This window comes from Coturnix japonica, chromosome 3 (genome assembly GCF_001577835.2).
Source record: "Coturnix japonica isolate 7356 chromosome 3, Coturnix japonica 2.1, whole genome shotgun sequence".
Classification (NCBI taxonomy): Eukaryota; Metazoa; Chordata; class Aves; order Galliformes; family Phasianidae; genus Coturnix; species Coturnix japonica.
The window spans coordinates 91,474,934-91,486,229 of NC_029518.1; positions in this window are offsets into that span (position 1 = coordinate 91,474,934).

The following is an 11,296-nucleotide window of genomic DNA, read 5'->3' on the forward strand; positions in this document are numbered from 1 at the left end:
AAAATGCTGCTTAAATTCTCTCCACCCAGCTGCTGTTTCAGATAAAAAAGCACAGAAGAGGTTGTGTTCGGATGTGTGTCCCATTTTGCATGGGAGGGAATTGCTGGTCTTTATTCAAAACAGCTTCCTGGCACATCATTAGTTTCTTTGTCTTGATGGCAAACACTGCCCTTTTGCTATTCAGTTTTTCCACAACAGCATCCATCCTTGTGTAGCTCTTTCCCAGTGCAGTGTAGGAAGGGGTACAGCTCAGCTTGCCCCAGCTTGTGCTGGGAGCAGCTCTGCACTGCCACTGCTTTCTGGTGTGTTTTACAAGAGCTGAAAGGCAAATGTGGAGGTGTAAGAAGGGAAAGCTTTCTGAGTTCAGAAGGACATCTCTCATTCATCTGGCTGGCAGCAGGTAAAGCTTAGCTGAGCAAAGAGTCTTGCTGTATATATCAGCACCCTTTTGGGCTGTGGCATAAATCAGTGGCAGAGTCTAAACACCAGCTAAATAAATGATAGCGCATCCATGCTAAGCAAAGAAACAAAATATCTGCTACTTGTTAGGTATAAATTAGGGTCAGGCACCATAATGCAAAATATTAACTATTTAAAAGTCAAAGAATGCTGAAAGTGTCAGGCAGATCTGTGTGGTAAATGCAACATGCAGTCTCATCTGGGCTGGGATTTTGTGTATTAATGCATTTATTAATTTCCACACATCCTTAATGAGTGAAGCAAGTGACAGAAAAGCTTCAGAGATCTTCTCTAATGTTTTTTTGATTAGCAGTCAGTGTTTATGAAGCTGCTAATACCTCTTCATCCACAAAAGGACAGCTCTCAAACAAAATCAAAAAAGAAGTGCTAGAAGTGCAATTTGTGTTTGATAGCAGTATCTCAGCTGCAGTCAGTAAATACTGCTGTCTGGTGCTCTATAGCTGCAGTGCTGCTGCTTGTATTGCTGAGATGTTTATGCTCTGTCAATCGGGAGACAGCAGATGCCATTAAACCATCTCAGCACTTTCCCGCTGCAGCATAATTGCAGTATCTCTTCTGAGCATAGCAAAAATTCACGACTTGCTGAGACTTCTTTTTTAACTTCTGTAAAGCTGTAGTTAATTTTTCATGATGGGCTTATGGTCCAAATATGATCTAGCAGAAGGAGAAGTCACTGTGTACCTCTATATAGAATATCCCAAGTTGGAAAGAACCCGTAAGGATCGTTGAGTCCAACTCCTGGCTCCACACACTGCCATCCAAAAATCAGACCCTATGTCTGAGAGTATTATCCAATTGCTCCTTAAACTCTGGTATCTCGGCCCTGGGCAGCCTGTTCCACTGCTCATGACAAGGTCAGGCAATCAGTGGATATTGCACATGCACATTCATCCTTACTTTTTTTGGTTTTGGGGTGCTAATTTATTTTAGGCTTCTGAATGTTACACACAGAGATACTTACAAAACACGTACAAATGTGTTTTTCAGAATCCTCCTTTGCATGCTAGAAGCACATGCAGGAACACCTGGCTCTTTGAGTGACTGGAAGTGCTTGATATAAGTTACAAGATTTTGCTGTTTACTTCCAGTCTGGATGTTACCCTCCCACTCAGCTGAGAAAGGACAAACAGCAGTAATTCTTACTTAAGGAGTAAGAAGCAAAGCCCCTTTGGCTGTTCAGTATAATTAGATTAAATATCAAATGTGACTGCTTCCTTGAAGAACAACCTACGTGTCATTTCTTTTTAATGAATATATTGGAGAGGGCAGTTTTTGCTTGGGATATTGGCAGAAATGCAGATCAAGGACTCCTTTATATAGGTACACATAAATTTTCCCAAACCTTATATACCAGTCGGACAGAGAGACTTTGCAGCACCCCTGACTGGTCCAAACCTGCAGGCTAAAGACCTGCGTCTCAGAGCTGAGGGCTGGTTGTGCAGGAGTGCTCATCTCTGGCTCTAGCTTCAGTGTTGTGCCAGGAATGAGCAGTCTTAACTGATTCTGTGTTCTGCTAATTAAAAGCAATACCACATGGTGACTTACTAAAGTAATCTGCTTTCACTGTTTCTTCAAGACTTTTCACAGAAGGGCCACAGAAGGTGTTGCATTACAATGGTCTCTTCTCTAGTTGTTCTCTACTATTTAATAGCACATATGCCTTCTGTTTTCTAGTTTCCTAGTTATTTTATGACACGTATTTCTGTTTCCACTGCACAGCTTGTTAAAACTAGCACACAACTGTGCTGGAGATTATTATGGCCTGATTTAGTGTCATTGTTCTAGGAGTTCTTTTGAGTCAGCACAGACAAGGGCACCCTGGGCTGCATTCGTTTCCTCCAACTTCATCTATTGTGTGGCTGGTCCTTTAGGCTCCCTCTGCCAACGGACAAAAACAGACCTCCTCTGAAGACAGCACATCTGGTGTGTTCAAAGTTCCTGTCTGAAGATGGGAGAAATATCTCTGTTGGATACGCAGCAAGAAAGCAAAGCAATGGCCTCAAGTTGTGCCTGAGGAGGCTTGGGGGTAGGAAAAATTAGGAAAAAGTTCTTCTCAGAAGGAGAAATGCAGCACTGGCACAAACTGCCCAGGGAGGTGGTAAAGTCAGCATCCCTGGAGGCATTGAAGGACCTTGGAGATGTGCACTGGGGGGGGGATGTGGTTGTTGGGTATGGTGGGGATGGGTTGTGGTTGGACTAGATAACCTTACTGGTCTTTTCCAACCTTGATAATTCTATGACTCTATGATTTTATAAGGATATATGGTTTTGTTAAGTTGGATGCCTGGCCTTTAGGTACCTAAGGGTAGATATGATGCATTCTAGAGCACTAGACTATCTACTAGTGCTAGATCACCACTGGTGCTGCTGTCCTCCTCTGAGCACTGTTGTGTGTGTAGGAAGGACTGTGTTTCTGATAAAGATCTCTGAACCTGGGTGACATAGAGATGGACATGGGACTTTATCCTAAAGTCTGAAAGTTGCTCAGTGTTAGCAGCTGGATAAGCATTAATCCAGAGCAGCATTTCTGAAACCAGCTTCCTTTACAAGAAATTTTCCCCCCAACTCCTTGCTAGCTATCTGTTAGTCCAGAATAACCTGCAAGTTGAATTTCAGCCTCCTGTAGTAATTAAAAAATACACAAAATACCAGAGGGAACAAACTTGTGTTGGCAGAGGCAGGCACAATATGCTGACAGTACTTTTGCAACCCAAATTTGCATTATTTCTTGGCTTCCTATAAGCTACATAAAATATTCTGACTGCGCCATGTGTTATAAAGTCTATCCCTGAGCACTAATATAAATATAATAATGGAGCCAAGTCCCAGTATTACAGCTGTGAAGCCAGAAAAAAAATTCTGAGCTTGGAGAAACTGCTGAAATATTTCTTGGCTGCAACTGCAGTTTTAAGATTGTAGTCACCTCAGTGGTGGGGAAAACAAGGGGCTGTACACTCCTTTGTGTATTCGGTTCTGAGCTCTTGGTGATGCTGAGGGAGCTGTATGACATTGGGGACCAGTCCTGGGGTTGTTAAGTTTGTGGCCAGCTGTCCCTGGGAAGGGGTGGGTATTAGTCAGAGAATTAGGAGGTCTGCATGAAACAAATAGCATTTTGGAAGGTAGAATATTATCACTGAATTCAGTGTCCCCACCCTCCGTACCCCTAAGAAGCAACCTGGGAGAGAAAGCAGAAATGAGGGAGAAGCTCAGTGCACTAGTATTCAGTTGCAGCCATTTGGAGGCTGCTATTTGTTGTGTAATTCAAGTGCTTTTAGGGAGTCAAAGGTAGAGTTTTTTACACAGACTTGAAGCCATTCTATTAGCTGCAAGAATATATTTTGTGTTGCAGGCACAGTAATTCTCTAGAACAGCTTCTGGGTGTGATGCTGACTGGAATTTGCATTGTTCTGAAGTGTTAACATGTGGGTTGATGGTTGGATCAGTCTATCTTATTGGTCTTTCCAACCTTAATGATTTTACAATTCTATGATTCTGCATGCTATAAATCATCCTTGCACATTCTACCTCATTTCATAGAAACCTAGAAACTGTGACCATGAGGGGGTTCTGGAAGTTTCTCTAGTCCAGCATTACTTTCCACAGCACAAATAATGTGCATTTTAGAGAAAGGGATTATTTCTGATAGTGAATGGTGTTAGAGCAAGAGGGAATGGTTTCAAGCTAAAAGAGTGGAGATTTAGACTGACTGTAAGGAAGAAGTTTTTATGATAAGGATAGTGAGACACTGGCACAGGTTGCCCAGAGATGGGGTCGATGCTCCATCCCTGGAGACATTCAAGGTCAGGCTGGATGGGGCTCTGAGCACTGATGGAGCTGTAGGTGTCTCTGTGCAGTGCATGAGCATTGGACTAGATGGCCTTTAAGGGTCCCTTCCAACACAAATGATTCTATGATTCTGCGGCTTCAGGCTGCTTTTTATCAATTTGAAGACCAACTAAGGTCATTTAGCACGCATACAGATATGTCTGGCATTTAATTCCAGGTGGCATAACACCAAATATAAAAATAACTATCCATCTCTTTGTTGTTTGTTTGCTTGTTTGCTGTTGCTTTGAAAATGAGGTTGCGATATTGCATATTTAGTTTGTGGTGAGTAAATAGCTCACTGTGCAAAGAGCCAGCTTAGTGCTTGGAAGTGTGTGCAGGAATTCTGTGTGAAGCAGGAGGGTGCTGATGTTTGGGATCACGGCTTCATGAGCCTCCTGGGTGGAAGGAAAAACATTTTTTTTTGTTGTTGTTTGGTTTGTTTTTCTTCCTCTAAATAGATCAGGAGGATATGGAGAAACAGTCTCGCTGTGCTGTGGTAACAGAATGTTGAATGAGATGATGGCTGCACTGAACTTAAGGCTGTTAAAAGCTAACACTGCTTTTTTAAGTAAGCACCCCCCTCCCCTGGGACAATTGGTTTTTATTCACCGTTCCAACTTTTTTGATCACTGTTCCAAATTTTATTTCAGACACAAAAACAACATACCAAAAGCACAGCAATTTTTTTCTCTGCTGGATATTTTAAACACTACATTATCTGTAGTGATAGTTCTGGAAAGGGAAATGGTTGGTGGGCAGGGTGTGGGGGGAGGCTGACTTTTTAGAAGTTAGAAATTCTGTTCTTTTGCCTTTGTCATTACACACTTTTTCATTCTTATTTCTCTTCCATAGTGACTGAAGAATCAAAATAAAAAATAGAAAATTAATATATATATTTTTGGGAGGTTCTTTTTAGACAGTTGATCCTGAAGAAGAAAATACAGTGCATGTTATATATTGTAGTCAGCACTAAACAGTGCTGCCAGTAGGAGCAGACAGGTGATCCTTCACCTGTACTCAGCTCTGCTGAGGCTGTGCCACATGTAATGTGTTCAGTTTGGGCTCCTCACTGCAAGAAAGACATAGAGGCCCTGGAGTGTGTTAAGAGAAGGGCAGAAAAGCTGTGAGGGGCCTGGAGCACAGGCCTGATGGGATTGTTCAGTCTCAAGAAGAGGAGGCTTAGGGGAGACCTCATGGCTCTCTACAACTACCTGAAAGGAGGTTGCGGAGAGATGGGGGTCTCCCTCTTCTCATGTGTAACAGTGATAGGAGTAGAGCGAATGGGCCTCAAGTTGTGCCAGAAGAGGTTTAGGTTAGATATTAGGAAAAGCTTCTTCTCAGAAAGAGTGGTGATGCACTGGAATAGGCTGCCCAGGGATGTGGTACGGTCACCATTGCTGGAGGTCTTACTGTGGACATGTGGCAGTAAGGAGCATGGTTGTGATGAGCTGACAACTGGACTAGATGATCTTGGTGGTCTTTTCCAACCTTGACAATTATATGATTCTATGGTGTATTATTACGTGTTTTGAGGATGAGTTGCGTTGTCATGAGAATAATTTCTAGCCAACATATAGATACGTATGTAAGTACGGTATACTTAGTATATTTGAAGTCACCAAACTTAAGTTCTTGCAGTATTTGATTAACATAAGGTTAATCGAAAGGCTGAGTCCAGTTCTGTTCTAGCAGCTTTTGGTGAAGTCATACTTCCTGCTTTTAGACTGCCTTTGTAAATGGGAGACTAGTGATTTGAGTCTTCTGTATACCTAGATGTATACATACTGATTGGACAGCTGTCAGAGCATTATTATGTGGGCTTTTAGAAATCTGGCACTGAAGGTAACCTCTGTTCATCTACTGTGATGGCATTTGCTGAGGAACTGCTGCATTACAGTGGTGTGTGGCGCATGCAAAACGATCCCATTACACAACACAGTGTAAAGGCCCTTTCCAAGGGTGCTTTGAGCTGGAAGTCAGTTTTTGTGAGCTTGTTTTCATGGTATTGTCACCTGCTGAAAACCTCTGCGTGCATTACTTATTGTTTTAAGTCATCCCAATATGTCTTGCGATATCCAGAAAGGGTTCTGAAAACGTGAAGTTTCTTTGAAAACAAACACTGATATGAGAAAGAGGAGTTTCCTGAAAGACTTTTTTTTTTTCCCTAGCTTTTTTGCCCTGGAACAGAAGTAGGATAAAATAATGTTGGTGAAATGTAAGTGTTAGGAGAGTCTGTTTAGGACCACTGTGACTGTATGAAAATAAGTGATGGAGGAATCTAGAAGTTAGGATAGAGAATCTGTTTGCAGTACAAATGAGCCATGCAGCTTTTATATGCACTGTACTTGGGGTGATGGTTGGAATGAAGATGATGTCTCTGCATCAGTGGTTTTCTGTTCTATAGCTGCACCACATCAGCTATAGCATTTTGTGCCATATCCACAATATCCTTCTTAATCTGATGCCAATTTTTACAATGTCTTTGTGTTCACATTCTTGAAATCAAGAGAGAGGCAATGAGAGCAGCCAGTGTGAAGTAAAGGATAAACAGAAAAAAGGGGATTGATGGCAACAGCTGTGCTACAGTGATGCTTTGCTGGGAAATATTGATATGTCTTGAAACTTATTTTCTCCACTCCTCATACAGAAAAACATGTCCCATGAAGGAGGACTGTGCCACAGCATGACGTTTGCTAACTGCAGTCTCCCTTATGCTATTTGTTTAAAAGCACTGTGAACGTAACCTGGAAGTATGGATAGTCTATCTCACTCCTTGGTCTTTTTCACTCTGTACTTAGTATCACAGAATCATAGAATGGCCTGGGTTGAAAAAGACCACAATGATCATCCACTTTTAACTCCCCTGCTAAGTGCAGGGTCACCAACACCCAGACCAGGCTGCCCAGAGCCACATCCAGCCTGGCCTTGAATGCCTCCAGGGATGGGGCTTCCACAACCTTCTTGGGCAACCTGTTCCAGTGCTTCAGCTCCCTCTGTGTGAAAAGCTTCCTTCTGATATCTAACCTAAGCCTCCTGTGTCTGAGTTTAAAACCATACCCCTTAGTAACCAGTAGCCCAAGAGGGTTTTGGTAATACAGTAGCCCCCCCACCCCCACCCCCAGTGGCGTTGAGATATACAGTCTTTGCAATGTTCACAGTTATTCAACAAACTAAAAGGCAGTGAGGTCAGGAATAAATGCTTTATGTTCTGTTATCCCATATATATTTTCAGTATTTGGTTCCTTTAAAATGCAGGTGACTTCATTATCACAAAAGTAGTTCAGCAGACAAGGTCACTGCAATAAACCTTGCATGGGATGATGATTTTTTTTTTACTTTTGGATGGAGGAGAAAAAGAGAAGTGCATGGCATTGTGAGAAAAAAAACACAGTAATATGTGAATAATAACTCTTGTGGCAAAATATTTCCAGTTATTGGAGTGTGATCTTTGTTGGACTAAGTAATCAAAAATAAACTATATATAATGAGTGTTAAAAAAAAAAAAAAAAAAAAAAAACAGAAGAAGAAGAAGAAGAAAGGAAAGAAAAATTGCTAATTTTTCCTCTCTCTGACTCTTTTCACTGGGATTGAGATACCTCTCTTGGTAGCTAGATGATGAATGACTTGTTAATTAAGTTATCAGAAAAGTAGCTGAAAAAGGAATTTGGGATCTGAGAGAGCATGGCATGGAGGAAGCCAATCCTGTAAAGTTTTGACACCTTAATTAAGAGAGATCTTTGTCAGTATATGGCAACTCAAGCTCTGGCAGAGTGTGCATGCAGAGAAGCTTTTTGTTACCATAATTACTACAGTGTTGGAGAGATCAGAAGCCAATCCTGCTTCCTTTGGGAAGCCCAGATTGCAGATATTTCCATAGAAGTAGGCATAGATTGGGAGGCACAGACTGGGGCTGGATCAGGCACGTTGCTTTCATGGTGGTGAGCAGCGGCTTTGGACTGCAAAGGATTGGGATTTTCCCTTGTTGATGTTTCATGTGATCCTATGCCAACCATTCTGTCATCCAGCACTTCTGGTTTCCATCCTTTCTTCTACCTCTCTTTTCTGATATTTAAAATGTGTAGCGCAGTAGTTTCCTCATCCTATGCAATCCTTTCCTAGGAGGAGTGTGATGATCAAAAATGTGGTGGTGGTGTTGCAGAAGACCTCGTGTTACTGTGAAAATGATGACTTCAGCTGTGGAGAAGTGGAAAAAAGTTGAGGTCTTGTTGGAAAACGTGATTTTTGTTTGGGCCAAGCTCTTCAAAACGATCTGTCTTTAATGAAATGTCTTTAATGAAAAAAATCATCCCCTGTGCTGTCCTGTCATAGTTATATAAAAAGTAGTATATTTTAGTAAAGAGAACAATAGATTTTTGTTTGGTTGCTGAACCAAATTGTATAAAAGATCCATAATTTAAGACTCCTTGAACTCTTTTTTTTTCAGTTGACTCCATTTTTCTTTTGATCATGAGGAGTTAATTCTTTTTGCATTTAATTAAATTTAGGCTGGTTTAAAATTTTACAAAAGGTTTCACAATGAAAGGAGGTGTTTTATTTTGTTTTATTCATTTATTTTTTTTAGAATATGTTGAAATGCAAGATTTCAGCATCTCTGGAAACAAGATGCTCTTAGAAAATTTCACAATGAAATGTACACTGTTCCAAAATCCCTCCTGCCTTTCTTGTTTTGTTTTTGTTTGGGTTGTTTGCTTTGTGGAAAATTCCCACCAGCCAAAGGCTGGATTCAGAAATAAAGTTGGTCTCCCTGTCACAGCCTTTTTCAATGAATTCTCTATTCACAAAAAGAAAAAAAAGTCTTCATCCAGTTTTAGTTGTATTCTTTGGAAAATGCTTTTGTTCCTTAGAGAATTCAGATGATAGAGCAAAAAATCCATGTTGCTTCTGTGGTTGCTGTAGCTCATCCATTGCCTTCCACTGTTGTTCATGATGCTCGGTTGGGGGTTAGTAAGGAGAAATGAATGGTCTGGTTTGGTTGAGATGGAAGGTAAAATGCTGATACAATAAAACCATATTTTAAGAAAGGAAATGATACACTTTTAAAAAACAAATTTATAAGTGAGAGCTTCATTATTAAGCATACCTAAAAAACAAAAAAACAAACCAAAACATGAAAAGCTGATAGACTCCATCTGTTCACCTGATCCTTTAATGGTAAACTAACTGAAATCTGATCGGAGAGAAAATTATTTAAGTAGTAGTTACAAATAGGTATGTGTGTTCCTCTGGAATAATTGGTGAATTCATTTCAAAAAGGGCTTTTTCCAGTAAGTAAACCAGCATCTACCAGAAAGTGCTTAGTGGCTGGTAAGAAGAAGTAGAGCACTGAAGTGGATAGATGGACTCCAGAGAGAAATTGTTCTAATATTATTATTTAATGTTCATGCTTTTCAGTCTATAGAAAAGAAAACTTGGACAGATATAACATTCTTAATATATGTGACATTGTGAAAGCCTTTTTTTTCCCCCTGCACTATTTAGGGAGTTAGGGAGCTGAGCTCAATCCAGCCATAGCAAAGATGAAGGGTTGGTGATAAAAGGGGCTTAAGGATTTCTCCCTGCTCCCTTGTGGCACCTTGCCCAGCCCCAGATCCAGCTGGTCATTATCTCAGTCACACTGACATAAATCTGTGTCAAGATAAAGCAGATTCCAAAAATGAGCCAAATTTAAACCAAAAAAAATAAAATAATTCTCTGCTGAGTCACGAAAATCTGAGTAGTTGGAAGGGTGATGTGAGCCTGAGAAGTTGGAAAGCCCCTGGATCATTGTCTTCTTGGCGGAGACCCAACTCTTTTCAGTGACTCCATTGTTGTGGCAATAAGCCAACACTTAGTATAATTTGTCAGTTTGCTGGGAATGGGCAAATTTACTCTACTGATGCCCTTAATCAGTGGCTTCAATATTAATTTACTGGGCTAGAGGACTGCATTACAAAGGCCTGAGTACTGAGGTGCAAAGAGAAGAGAATAGGAGATGTGACCCAACTTTAGAATTGGAGATGTGACCCAACTTTGTACATTCGAATTGCAGTTGTAACAGTGGCTTTGGCTTAAGTGGAGATATCCTCTGTGGTGTCAACTAATACTTCCCAGGAAGGACATTCTCGAGTGAAACTGGGAATACATGTCAAAAGATACTGAAATGTCTTTCTAGGCAGTAAATTGATTCTTGAGTGCATTTGCTACTCTAAATTTTTTGCATATTTGGCTATTTTTTTCTTGGTAGGACTCATTTGACAATGAGAGCACTATACAGATCTGATTTATCTTCCCAGAACATTTCTAAGGAAGTGCTAATATTTCCATTTCATGTCTGATTTTAAAAGTTAAAGCATGAAGCAGAAGTATTTAGCCTTCTGCGTGATCAGTTTGATTTATTATAAATACCTTTGCACATAGCAGTGAAAAAGTTTTTCTTGTGTGTTAAGTATAAATATTATGGTGTAGTTATTCATATTTTGATGATATAAGTAGAAGTGAACTGAACTATAGAAAAGAAATCCTGATCCTTACCTACATAAAAACATGTCATCTGTAGGAAGTAACATGTTTTAGTGACTCAAAATTAATAGTTTTCCCTAAAAACTTTCTTCCAAAGGAAGTTTCAAAATCTCAGCCTTCCATTGTGATTGGGAATGGTTTTTGGTTTTGTTTCAATTTCCATGGCAACAGGAAATTTTGTTTTCTGAGTCCTTGCACACAGAAATCTGATTTCCCTCGTCTCTTTGGAATACATCAGCTCGCATTTTTATCCCTGCTTGTACTTCACATCTCTATCCTTAACCCTTTGCAGTTCATTGAAACCCTATCTCCTTAAGCAAAACAGTTTTTTTTTTCTTTTTTTTCCCCATATTTTCTGAATGTTTTCAGATATAATTTGATTCAGTCTATCAATTTCAGAAATAGAAACACATTTGGAGTAGAAACTGAATTATTACTTATAGCATTGCTATATTTTGAATGAGTTCTA